The 14372-nt window shown below is 43.1% G+C and overlaps 1 non-coding gene across 1 annotated transcript; it reads right to left on the bottom strand.

Moving 5' to 3' along the window:
- Positions 1–13783: 13783 nt before the first annotated feature.
- LOC122022002 lies at positions 13784–13889 on the bottom strand. The gene has a single exon (XR_006122753.1). It is a non-coding gene; the product is annotated as a small nucleolar RNA R71 (small nucleolar RNA).
- Between the last annotated feature and the right edge of the window lie 483 nt (positions 13890–14372).

Raw genomic sequence — 14372 nt, 5'->3', positions numbered from 1 at the left:
GCACGTGTGCCAGGTGTATTGTTGGTAGCATCATGATGGTTCTACCTATGTTGAATGCAGGATGTGGAGTGTCTACATTATGTCATTTGTTGTATTACCCTGTCAACTAATTCTCCTATTGGTGGGTGACCCACTAGGATGTTGATAGAGTTGACGATGGATTTGATTTGCTTACTAGATGGTTACACCATTGGCTGCCCACAGTGATATGTGGTAGAATGATCTCGTGCAGTCTCTAGTTGGATAGTAAGATGTCTTGGTCGCATATTATGGATTGTTGTGGTGGAGCGTTGCTTCCACCTATTTTTAGATTGTTTGTGGTGGAGCGTTGCTCCCACATATTATGGATTATTTGTGGTGGAGCGTTGCTCCCACATATTTTGGGTTGTTTGTGGTGGAGCGTTGCTCCCGCATATTTTGGGTTGTTTGTGGTGGAGTGTTGCTCCCACGTATTTTGGATTGTTTGTGGTGGAGCATTGCTCCCACATATTTTGATTGTTGTGGTGGAGCGTTGCTCCCACATATTATAGATTGTTCGTGGTGGAGCGTTGCTCCCATATATTTTGGATTATTGTGGTGGAGCTGTCACGTCCCAGAGGAGTCCCTGTCCGAAGTAATTTCGGCAGCACCTCCCCTGTACCGGTGACAATCTGAAGCATTTCTACAGACATAATATACATCAGCCACAGGCGGCTGGAATATACACACAACCACGCAGTTATATATATATCATCAGCCCACACGGCTGGAACAAAACCAACACAACGGATAAACATAAAATACAAGCTCATACAAAACCAAATAAAACACTGCTAGCCGGCTAGGCTTACACCAGACAACCAAAACAACACTCCGAACACAAAATCAGAACACACAAAGCCAAATACACACATCTCATATACCAAGATAAAATAACAAAAAGGCGGAGATATGTCTTCTAATGTGACGTGGGAACCAGCAGACAGGATGCTCCAAGCGACACCATAAATAACCTGGTACCTAAAAAAGATAGTGTCAACGGGGGTGAGTTCAACAACTCAGCGAATACCAATGGACATGAGTAGTAAGATATATCTAACAGCAACAAACATGGAATACAGTTTCCTAATCATATATAGGGAATATGTAAAACTAAAAGGTAACTGAGGAAGCTGTACTCACCAGGAACTCCTATCCAGACAAAAGGGTCGTCAAACCGAAAGTATCAATAATCTTGTATGCAGGTCAAAGGTATGCATCCAACCAAAATGCAACAACCAAATGCAGCAAACACAATCACAAGAATATAAATGCATCAATGCATATGATGCTAATGATGCGTCCTGGTCACCCCTGACGCCAGTCAGTCCTCTCACACACAAATGGCGAGACCGAGTGGGTAGGGCTGTGACAACCGTGCACTCTGTCGTCACTGCTCCTGATGAGTGACCGAGTGGACGGGATGCTGTCGGAGTACTCCTGTCCTCTGACCCCAAATCATAAATGGGGGAGCTCAATGCTCTCATCTCCCGATACACGAGGACGGGGAGGTATCTCTGCCGGCTACCACGCTGAGTCTCCTGACCAACGGAGCCAAACAGAGTCCACCGTCTGTCGGCTAAATGCCAGCGGAGCCAAAAAGAGCGGAACTGTCTGCCGGCTACCACGCTGAGTCACCTGACCAATGGAGCCAAACAGCAGAACCGCCACACACCTGCCTGATATACCACTAATCCATGAGTGGTGGTGTGTGTAGTACATGTAACTGGCGATGTGCTCAACCATAATGGAGCCGACAATCACGCAGCATGCAATCATGATGCATGACACTAAGCATAGTCATAAACTGATCAGCATAACCATATCCATATATATATAATATCGGTACCACAGTATCAGTGAGTCAAATCCACGGATCTAGGGTATACAGGTCTTCTATGGTATAACAACCTAGATCCTAAACATATCCCCCTTCCATAACATATGTACCAACAATATACACAGATCAAAGAATCAAAGTCTAGGTACACGAATCATATATGATATACAAATAGAGGTACACAAGCCAGATATGATATAAAAACCTAAGTATCAAATCATCTAGATACACATGTCAGAAATAAAATCCAGAACCTAGTCCTAACCTCAATAGAGCATGGTATGTCACTTACTCTAGGAACTAAGGTACTCATGGCAATAATCACGAGGTATAAACATGGATACCTAGCAAGCAACAAAATAGAACATGCTATGGATATCAAACTGACATACCAAAGACAATCATGATTATTGCTTGTAGCTATAAAATACTATGCATATCCAAATGGCAATATCATAAAAGATAAGTCAAGGGGTACCCGCCTTCAATAGAAAGGTCCAAATCCGAAATAGATCCCTCGTCGAGACACCGTCTCGAATCATAGTCCTGCAGATAACGTGATATACAATTTAGCTAATTTTATAAACAACAACTAGCTAAATCCAACTCAACTTAATTAGGAAAAACCCTAATCGATCCATCATAACTTACACAAATCCACAACTAACCAAGCAATTGCATATTACAACATCTCCAACATAAATCCGATACCAATGCATATCCTCCAAATACTCATAGAAATACAACCAAAACCCCACACATAGCTTTACACCAAAAGCATTTATTTGGAATGAGTGGTTACCTCCAATGATAGTCGGTAGCAGGATACTCCGCTGCTGGAAATTGCTAGTCGAAATTACTTTTTGTCGCAGATTCTTGACTGAATCTACATTGAAATTGCAACCAGAGACATCCACCCGGTGAACACAACATCCTATACCAAGTATGAAACCCATATCCAACAGACTTACCATATCTTAGTGCTGGCAATTTCCCTCTCCGACAGAAACCTCAACAACAAGCTGTAGTAACTAGCAAAGAAGGAATCAACATGAACAGCTCGGAATTAGGGCTCGGAAGGTGACCACAGCGAGGAAGAAAGTGTAGAGGCAGTAGCGCAAGGGAAGAAAAACTCACCGCTGGATGGCTAGTCGACTGGTGGTGAACCCAACCTAGGGCACGACTCAAGGAAGGAGGTGCTGAAATGCTGCCGGCGTTAGGGCTGAGGAGGGGCCGCATCCCGCGATCTACACAGTGGAGGACAGGGCTGCGCGATCCAAGCCAGGGCAGAGGCAAATGGCCGCCCGTCGGCGCTCGGGAGAAGAGAGGAAGAGAGGAGAAGAGACGTGGGCGTGAGCGCGAGGGAGAGGGGTCGGCGCAGAGGCTCTAGGGCAAAGATCGGAAGAAAGGAAAAACACAAGGTTTCCCCACAGCCACTACCTTTGTACCAGAGACGAGAGAAACAGCCGCTAGGGTGGCGGCGGCACGGTGATGATGGGTATTTTTCTGTATTATTTTGGCTCTTATACTTAGCATTTTATACCTTTTCGCATACTTAATATTGTGTTTATATCATGATTTGCGAATATGGACTCATTTTGGACTTAATTGTAAATTTCCTGCAACTTATAGAATTTAATTTTATATTTTTATATGATTTTGTAGGAAATTCAAAGAGCCATGGATTAGGGTTGAACCAGATCAAATTTGGCTTGATTTGGAGGTCAAATGAGGAAGATCAAGTTGAATTAATGTGGACTGTTGATCAAGATCCAGTGAGATCCTACCCTTTCAGTCAGATCAAGTCATCCAACCATTCATCCAAGCTCAAAGTTATCTGGACCGTCCATAGAATCCAAGGGCTCATGTTATTCCAAGTTGAATCAAGGAGAACCAAATCCAAACACAACCCATTCTTTAAGCCCAATTCTAAAAGCCCAAGTCCACTTCTTTTATTGGATCCGGATCTTCTCATTAACCCAAACCCGAAACCCAAAATCCATTAAGAAACTTACCTCTTTCTTTTCCTTTCACGCACGGAACAGAACCCCCTCTCCCATTCTGTTCGCGATTTTTCCAGGGCAGCTAGGGCACGCTCCTCCCACACCTTCTTCTTCTCCGTTCTTCCTCTTCTCTCCGGCCGGCGGCCTCTATTCCTTTGCTTGCACTGCCGCCGGCCGGCCAACCACAGCCCACTTCTCCTTCTCAGTTTCCAGCGGCGACGGCAGAGCACAAGTGGCGGCAGCAGGTTTCGGCAGCAGTTCCGACCAACTACACCTCACCGGAGGGGTTCTCCGGTGTGTCCTCCACACTCCGGCATCCTTCATACCTCTCCTCTCCTTCTGGGGTTCGGACGGACAGGGGACGAAGAGGGTGACGACAGTCCATCATTTCCAGCAGCCACCACCATTTCCAACTTCCAACGAAGGGGTTCTTCGGTGGAAGATTCGTCTCATCCATTTTCGTTGGCGAAGTTTGCAGCCACCAGCAGATTGTGCACTGTCCACCGGCTTTCGGGGTTCCGAGCCGGGTCCTTGTGTGACGGCAAGGATAGTCATTGGTAATCGGAAGCGAAGTGTGAATTGTGGTTGGATTAGTTTAGTTTTCTTAGTTTAATTCTGCATTGTGTTAATTTACTTGTGTTGAAGTTTGTTTCATTGAATATTTGTATTGAACTAGATTTCCATGTTTAAATTGCACTTACTATGCTTGATTAGTTTCACGCACACAACGTGTTCGATGAAATGCTTCAACCAATAGTTAGGTTCAATTTAATACATTTTAGTTTATTGAATTCTTGCTTTGTCTTGCACTATCAATTTAGTTAGGTTTTAGTTTTGATTAAATGCAATTAGGTTAGGTTTAATTAGATTTCATTACATGCTCTAGGTTTAGTTAATGCTTTACTTTATGTTATGCCCATTGATAGATAATCTTGTATCGTAGTGTGACAATGCGATGTAGGAAAATCTTCAATGGTTAGTTAGGATAGATATAATTTTCTTTACGTGCATTGTCTTTAAATTACTAGATTAGATTTCATTTAATGCTTTGTCATTTTGTTCCTTAGTTTAAGTGTGCTGATGGTTAATCCATAATGTAGAGTGACAATGCATTGTGGATTAATTGTTAGCACTTAATTAGATTTCATTCCGCATTAGAGTAATTTCTTACTTGTCTTGCTTTTAATTTGTTAGATTTAGAATTAAAAACCCAAACCCCATTTCAATATTGAAAACCCTAAAAATAAAAATAACATACGATCTTAAGTTTACCATCCTATCGTTGCATTCCTTAGGAGACGACCTGAGTCATTCCTATGCTACATTAGTGTAGGAAGGGTTTGGTACTTCATCATTTGATGCCCAATTCGCGACAAAATTGGGGCGTTATCACACGGCGTTGGGGAAACAGCAATTGTCGGAGCGGAGAGGAACGACGTCGGGTGAGAAACAGGGGCACGGGCACGGGAGAAAAGAAATGGCACAGTAAGGGATCGGAGGAAAAAGGAATAAAGAAAAAGAAAAGAAAGATTAAAAAGAAATCAAGCATTTCCTCATTTAAATGGGGAAGCCCAAACAGGCTTTCCCAGAAGCCTATTTTTATCCCCGTAACCGAAGTCATACGGTCTCCGAAAAATTCCAGAAAAATTCTCAGAAATTCCAGAAAATTCCCTTATCATTATTCACCATTTTTATGATATTTTTCAGGAGCCTTGCTCCCACATGTTATGGATTGGTTGTGGTGGAGCGTTGCTCCCGCATATTTGGATTGTGTGTGGTGGAGTGTTGCCCCTACATATTTTGGATTGTTGTGTTGGAGCGCTGCTCCCACATAGGTTGCCTTGTTGGTGGTAGTGTTGCTCCCACATATGTAGTATTTCTTGTGATGGAGCGTTGCTCTCACATTAGATGATATATTCTTTGGTGATTTGTAGTTAGTGATCAGATTTCGGACTTGTTATCGGGGATATCTGGTTAAGAATGTTTGTTGTACAGACATTATGAGTTTTTGGTAATGCCATTTGGGCTTACCGATGCTCCAGCGGTATTTATGGATTCGATGAACCGTATCGTTATGGAGTATCTAGATCAGTTTGTTGTCGTTTTCATCGACGACATATTGATCTACTCGTGTTCCGAGGAGGAACATGCACAGCATCTTCGCATAGTCTTGGAGACTCTTCGACGACATCAGCTATACGCGAAGTTCAGCAAGTGCTTTTTGACTATCCTCAGTCAGTTTTCTGGGTCATGTTCTCTAGCCGAGGTATTTCAGTAGACTCTCAGAAGATCTAGGCTGTCACCAGTTGGGAGCAGCCGAAATCAGTTCAGGAGATCCGTAATTTTCTGGGACTAGCAGGATATTACAGATGGTTCGTTGAGGGTTTTTCCCGGATTTCTATGCCACTGACACGCCTGAACAGAAAAGGCGTGAAGTTCTCGTGGTTCGAGGATTGCGAGACCAGCTACTAGGAGCTGAAACGGAGATTAGTGTCGGCTCCGATTTTGGTTTTACCTTCTGGAGAGGACGGATTCGTGTTCTATATCGACGCATCTTTTCAAGGTTTGTGCGCTGTTCTGATGCAGCATGACAGGGTAGTCTCCTATGCTTCTCGACGGTTGAAGGAGCATGAGAAGAACTACCTAGTATATGATTTGGAGCTAGCCGCCATCATCTTTGCTTTGAAGATTTGGCGACATCATCTGTACGACATTACCTTTGAGATTCTTACAGATCATAAGAGTCTCAAATATATTTTCACCCAAAAGGAACTTAATCTCCGACAGAGGAGATGGATGAAGTTCCTAAAGAATTATGATTGTACCATTAGCTATTATCCGGGAAAAGCTAATGTGGTTGCCGATGCACTCAGCAGGAAGTCCAGAGGGACTTTGGCTTGCCACCGAGTTTCAATCACAAACTTGGTTCAGGGTTTCTCTGAGTTGGGCCTTCAGGAGCAGGGACAGACAGAGCAGGGTATTCTGGTTACCATGGTTGCTCAGTCGTTGATCAGGACGAGGATCTGAGAGGCCCAGGCCGGTGATCAGCATTTGCAGTTTATTGGTAGTTAGATAGCTTCCGGGCAGCAGACCGAGCTCACACGAGATGAGAAGGGTATTATATACTTCCGAGGTAGATTATGCGTACCTTAGTCTCACCCGGTCTTGCAGGAGCTACTTCAGGAGGTTCATTTCTCTCGATTTACGATCCATCTAGGTGGGACTCGCATGTATCGAGATTTGAGGCGTTCCTACTGGCGGAACGGTATGAAGAAAGACATCGTGGAATTTGTAACGAGATGTCTGGTCTGTAAGCAGGTGAAGGCCGAGCACCAGAGATCTGCCAGCTTACTTCAGCGAATTCCTATTCCCGAGTGGAAATGGGAACACATTACCATGAACTTTGTGGTGGGTTTGCCGAGGACACAACGAGGCTATGATGCGATTTGGGTAATCGTTGATTGATTAACCAAATCAGCGCACTTCTTAGCGATCTGGAAGATTGATTCCCTGGATCGATTGGCAGATATGTATTGCCGGGAGATTATCATATTACATGGTGCCCCTTTGACTATTATTTCGGATAGAGACCCTCGGTTCACGTCTTGATTCTGGCAGAGTCTGTAGCAGGCCTTGGGCACTCAGCTCCATTTCAGTACAGCTTTCCATCTACAGATAGATAGACAGTTAGAGCGGACCATTCAGACTCTAGAGGACTTGCTGAGGTCATGTGTATTGGATTTTGGAGGCGGTTGGGAGGACCATTTGCCATTGGTAGAGTTCGCCTACAACAATAACTTTCATTCGGCTATCCAGATGGCACCGTTTGAAGCGTTGTATGGTAGGCCTTGTCGAACACCCACCCTCTGGGATGAGGTTGGGGAGGCCCAGTTGTTGGGACCTCATAGAGCTCAGCATGAGGCAGAGTTGGTCCGTACTATCAGACGGAGGATGTCAGAGGTGCAGAACCGCCAGAAAAGTTATGCTGATCGGAGACGCAGACCCTGAAGTTTTCTACGGGCAACCATGTATTTCTGCGAGTTTCACCCATGAAAGGGGTGAAGAGATTTGGCCTCAGAGGTAAGTTAGCTCCGCGATACATTGGCCCTTTCTAGATCCTAGAGAGGATTGGAGCAATAGCTTATCGGCTGGCACTACCACCGTCTCTGGCAGGCCTCCACGACGTATTCCACGTATCTATGCTGAGGAGATATGTACCCGACCCGGCACATGTGCTGACAGATATTTCAGTTCCCATTTAGCCTGACGTCACTTGTGAGGAGGTTCTGGTATGGATTCTTAACCAGAAAGAGCATCAGTTGTGGAACAAGACAATCAGACTAGTTAAAGTCGGATGGCAGCATCACTCCAACGAGGAGGCTACCTGGGAGCTCGAGGATACAATTCGAGCTCGATACCCCCACCTTTTCACTTGAGGTATGTAAGTTATGGTTCCGTTCAGCATTTATACTGTTTAGCTTTTGCTAGTACTTGCTGATAGTAGATAACGAAATTTGGGGGCCAAATTTTTATTAGTGGGGGAGAATGTAAAATACCGAAAAAGGGTGAAACACCATAAGGGAATTTTCCAAAATTTTTGGAAATTTTTGAGAATTTTTCGGAGACCGTATGGTGTAGGTTACGGGGATAAAATTTGGGTCTCGGAAAAGCCTGTTTAGGCTACCCAATTAAGTGAGGAAATATTTATTTTCTTAATTACTTTTTCTTTTCTTATCCTTTTTCTTTCTTCTTTATTTTCCTCTTTCTCCGCCTCCTCCCCCGCGTGCCCGACCCCTCGCCCGCGCCTTCTCCTCCCGTGCCCTAACCGACGTCGCGACGGTTCCTTTCTTCTCACGATTAAAGCCGAGTCGATCTTCTTCATCTCTTTCTTCCTCCCCGAGCCAAACCCTTCTTCCTACTGCCATTAGCGACGCCACATCGCACCACCCCTCTTCCTCTCCTCTGGACGACGCGACGCCGATCCCCGATCCGTCGACATCCGAGCCTTGCGTCGCTATCGTCGCCACAGCCTACGCCGCCACGGCTTCCTCTGCCCTAGCCCCGGCCGACTCCCGACTCCCTCTCCTCCCTGTGCTCACGACCCGCCGCACCTCTGCACATTCCGAGCCCTAGCTGACGATCCAGCGTCAGCTTTGTCTTCGTTGGTCCACTTCGAGATTGTATCCCTTAGATTTATACTCGGGTATGTGCCAGATCTTTGCTCTGTACTGATCTGTGGTATTTTAGGTTGGAGGACAACAATGTCAGGTTGTTTCGGCCACATTATCCAGCAGTGATTCCTTCAATCGTGGGCTGATAACTTTGGAAATTTGGTAAGTTGTGGAGGTAACTCCGAGTACGAACTAGATTTTATTCTAGTTGTGGAATAATTTAGGGTTAATGGAACTAATCCTAGTTTAATGAATTGGATTAAGTGGATTGCTTATTTAGGGTCTCTGGTTTGGTGGACAATGGTTCATCTAGCTCTAGCTCTAGCCCTAATTGGCAGCAGCAAAATTCTCCGATCGTGAATCAATAGCTACATCTTTGAGGATTTGGGTAAGTGAGAAGTGTAGATTACCATCTGGAATTGAACCATAAATTGGATTAGGATTTTGTTTAGCTATTTTTGTTATATGAAATTAGCTAAATAAAATATACACATTTATATCACAGGACTTTGACGCAAGACGAGTATCTCGACTACCGATTTGGATATTTCGATTGAAGGCGTGTACCTTGACTTATCTTTGATAATGTCATGTTGATATGTTTAGTAGGTTATAACCTTTAGTAATAATTATGCTCGTCTTTGCTTCGGTTGGTCACTACCCGATAGCTGTTACATGCTTGTTTTGTTTACTTATTATGCACTTCATGTTGGTAGCTACCTGATTATACATGCTTATAGGGGTAGTGACACAACCATGTGTTTATTATGTTCAGGATCTAGGTTTTTATACATTATCTGATCTGTGTACCTTTGGTTTGGATCATTGTCCTATGGTACACATTTTATATATATATATGGATACTGCTATGCTGTTCAGGATTTTGTCATGCTTAGTGTCATGCACCATTCGCATGATTGCATGCTGCGCGATAGTCTGCTCCATTATTGTTGAGCACATCGCTAGTTTCATCTCTGTCGGTGCTCTGTTGGTCCGCTTATGGGTAGCGTGGTAGCCAGCAGTCAGTTTACTCTGTTTGGCTCCGTTGGTACGCTCATGGGTAGTGTGACGTAGCGTGGTACCGTGCGAGATCCCTCCCCGACATGCTCAGGGAGATGAGAGCATTGAGCTCCCCCACTTATGATTTGGGGTAGGAGGATAGGTGTACTCCGACAGCATCCCGCTTACTCGGTCACTCATCAGGAGCAGTGACGGCAGAGTGCACGGTTGTCACAACCCTACCCACTCGGTCTCACCATTGTATGTGAGACGTCTGACTGGAGAGTAGGGGTGACCAGGACATGTCATTGGCATCATACGCATTGATGCATTTACTGATTGTGTTTGTTGCACTTATATGCTGCATTTGGATGGATGCATATGTTTGACATGCATATAGGATTTATGATACTCTCGGTCTGACGACCTGACTATTCTGATAGGAGGCCCTGGTGAGTACAGTTCCCTTGAGCCCTTTTCTATTGTGCATTTTTAGCTTTTGTCCAGGAGACTGTACTCTATAGTTATTACTATTTGTTATAGTTTACTAAACATGTTAACTAGGTATCTGCTGAGTTGTTGAACTCACCCCCATGGACACTATCTTTTTCAGGTACCATGTTGTTTATGGAGTCGCTTGGAGTATCCTGCCTGTCGATCCCCACGTCACATCAGAAGACCTACCTCTGCTTATGTTTATTTCTAGTTTGTGTATTTAGCTTTGTGTTCCAATTTTATTTCTGGAGTGTTGTTTTGTTGTGTGGTGTAAGCCTAGCCGACTAGCAGTCTTCATTTTTAGTTTGTATGTGTTGTCCATTGTATTTTCGCTGTGTTTGGTTTTGGTATAGCCGAGTGGGTTGTTAAATTTACATATAATTGCTTGGTTGTGTATTTTATTGTATCAGCCGAGTAGGCTGCATATAAACTACGTGGTTGTGTGTATATTCCAGCCGTCTGTGGCTGAGGTATATTATGTATGTAGAAATGGTTCAGATTGTCAGCCGTACAGGGGAGATGCTGTCGAAATTTCTTCGGACAGGGACTCCCCCGGGGCGTGACAATTTATTTTGGCACTCACTTGGCTACCAGGATTCATAAACTCTAGTACTTAGCCTGGAGGTATAGAGTTTGAATCTTGAGGAAGACAAAAATCCACTAGCCAGGGGTGGGAAGACCTAGTGAGTAACGGCACAGCCGAGGGTCGTCGGTCGACGACATAAGGGGTCGCGAAAGGGCTAGAGGGGGGGAGGGTGAATAACTGATGTGCGTAGATTATATACTCTTTTATGCAGGTTTTTACGCACATTTACATACTTTGAGCATGCTTGATCTATGCATTTTTATACTTCTAGCTTTCCTTTTAGCATATTTACTCTTTTGGTTTGGAGATTTGCTTTTTGTGCATTTTCTGTACACAGGAGTCAAAATTGGTGAAGATTATGCGTCCTCGGGTAAGCTTGGAAGTAATTGAAGGGAGAGATCATCAGGCCGTGTACCACACATGGCCATGTAGTCTTAACAGGAAGGGAAGAGGACATGGCCGTGCGAATCTCACACGGCCGTGTCTTGATTTGAAGAAATCAGAGCAGATGCCTTACATGGCCGTGTGGATCTACACGGTCGTGTGAGGTTTCCAGAGGCCAAGCAGGTGGTGGCCGTGTGCATCACACGGTCGTGTGAAGTGTGCACCACACGGCCGTGTAGCATTTCCAGAGAGCAAAAGGGTCCTGGCCGTGTGCACCACACGGCCGTGCAGCATTGGCAGAGAAGGAACTGGGCATGGCCGTGTGGATCTCACACGGCCGTGTCGTGGGGCCGTGTGGCGCCCGATTTCTTCCTCTATTTAAACCTTCCTTCATGAATTGAAAGGGGATCTCTCCCCCTTTGGGAGAAGGCAAGATTTGGTGGTTTCCTCCCAATCTTGGGAGGATTTCTGGGCGATTCAAGGGGAGTTCTTGACGATTTCGACTCCGGAGCGAGGATTGGATCCGAAGACGAAGCTTCTTCGTAGATAAGTTTTCTCTTTCCCCCTTTTCTTGGTTTCTTGGATTGGGGATTTAAGAAATGCTTGTATTCTCTATTTCTTCGAGTTTTCTTCCTCGATTCATGGAGTAGATCTTGTATTCTAGGATGAAGGGAGTATTTGTATGATGGATTGATGTAATCTCTTATGGATTTGCCATTTTCTTGTTTCAATGACATTATCTTGCTTGTATCAATTAGATCTTGAATGATTAATGGTGATTCGTGCTTAATTCTCATTCTTGATTAATTGTTTGGATTTCTTATGGACTTTGTAAAGATAAACTCTCACTCGATCATCCGAGGGATCCACGTGACAGGTGCAAGCCCGTGTAAGGACGTTTGAGAGACAATCTTGAAGAGGAAATAGGAATATTCAAGAGAGTATGATAGATTTTGTGATTAGTTTCTTGTATCTTGATAGATTAATAAGTCGTGGGCTTCTATGTTGATATCCGAGGAAGGCACAGTAATAGGTGCACTTCTGTGTAAGGACAACATAGGTTCATGTCTAATTAATCCTATTTAGATACATTTCTCAGTCCTTAGCCGGTTGTCTATTGCAAGAGAGAACCGGCAACTTTCTACATGTTTGGCAATTGAGGGATAAGAATTGGTGAACCATTTACATTCGAGAAATCCTACAAAGAAACCGAAACTCCTAGAATCTCCCTTTATCATAACCCAAAACACTAAACTCTTGTTTGTTGATCTTTAATATTAGATTTGTTTACCTTCACTTTGCATTCGAAACAATTGGATAGTTGTTTAGCTAATTCGCATTGAGACATTTCTAGTACTTATTCCAGTCCCTGTGGATACGATAATCTTTTATATTACTTGCGACATTTCCGTACACTTGCGGAGCGTGACAAGTTTTTGGCACCGTTGCCGGGGACTGCGCTATAACATTAGGAATTATCAATTGAGTTAGACTAAACATAACTTTTCTTTCTTTCTTTACATTTTCATAGTTGTAACTTTAGAATTCTGTTTCTATAAGCTTTTCTTTTCTTGAATAACATTCTTGACAATTCTTTTTGTTACAATTCTAATTCTAATTCTAACTTTGCATTCTTGATTTCTAGTACTCTAATCTAACTTTTCTCTGTTTTCTCTTTTGATCTTGTTTCTTTCTTCTTTTCTTTTGTAAACATATCTTGTAATTTTTAGCATATGAATTATTCTAGATATTTTTCTTTTTCCTTTTATCTTTTCTTTCTTGTTTTCATTATGCACTTTCTTTCTTGCAATTTAAATTCTGCATTTGCTTTCTTGTTTTTCATATTGCATTTTATTTCTTGTTTTTTATTCTTGATAATTTTCTTTTTCTTCTTGAATATCCATGAGCACTAACATGTCAAGCAGGACCATGAGAAATTTTTCTACACCCTTTTCTGCAAGATTTTTATCTCCTATTGTGCAACCTCAAATTGAAGCAGAAAGTTTCCAACTAGATCCAGAGATAATTTTCATGATACAAGGTCACAAATTTGGAGGAGAAGTATCAGAAAGTCCTTATCTGCATCTTGAAACATTTTTAGAGATTTGTGATTTGGTGAAATGCGAAGGAGTATCAGCAAATGCAGTTCGATTGATGACATTTCCTTTCAGTATCAAGGATAAAGCAAGGACTTGGCTATATTCTCTCTGTCCTCAAAGCATCACAAGTTGGGAACAATTGGAGAAGCAATTTCTGAATCATTTTTTCCCTCCAAGTAGAACGGTGTATATGAGGAATTGCATAACAAATTTTTCTCAGGCATATGGAGAATCATTATTTGAAGCATGGGATAGATTCAAGAGTCTTCAAAGACAGTGCCCTCATCATGGTTTTGAAAAATGGTTGATTTTGCACATATTCTATGGGGGAATTTCTTTCTCAGACAAGACTTTATTGGATTCATCAGCTGGAGGTTCTTTTATGGACAAAAGTGTAGATGAAGCTTATTCGTTAATTGATCAAGTGACATTGAACCTCCATGAATGGTCGAACAAAAGTTGGATGGAATTTCCCTTAGATATTCAAGAAGTGCAAGCCATAAATGTAAGAGAGCCTGTCAAACAAAATGAAATCCAACCACCTAAAAATGTTGAAATTCACAAGTCACAGAGTGAGGAGTTCAAACATTTGGGGGCAAAGCTTGATAGTATTGTTTCAAAATGGTTTAAAGAAGATCCCCCTCCTACACAGTCAAGATCCAATGAAAAGTGTGATGATGTGGGGTTGAGAAGTGGCAAAAATCATGAAGAACTTCTGAAGAATGACATGTTTAGAATTGAGGAGAAGAATAATAGAAGATCACAAGAACTCAATTC

This window comes from Zingiber officinale, chromosome 9A (assembly GCF_018446385.1).
Source record: "Zingiber officinale cultivar Zhangliang chromosome 9A, Zo_v1.1, whole genome shotgun sequence".
NCBI classification, from domain to species: domain Eukaryota; kingdom Viridiplantae; phylum Streptophyta; class Magnoliopsida; order Zingiberales; family Zingiberaceae; genus Zingiber; species Zingiber officinale.
This window is presented reverse-complemented; position numbering and strand designations above follow the sequence as displayed.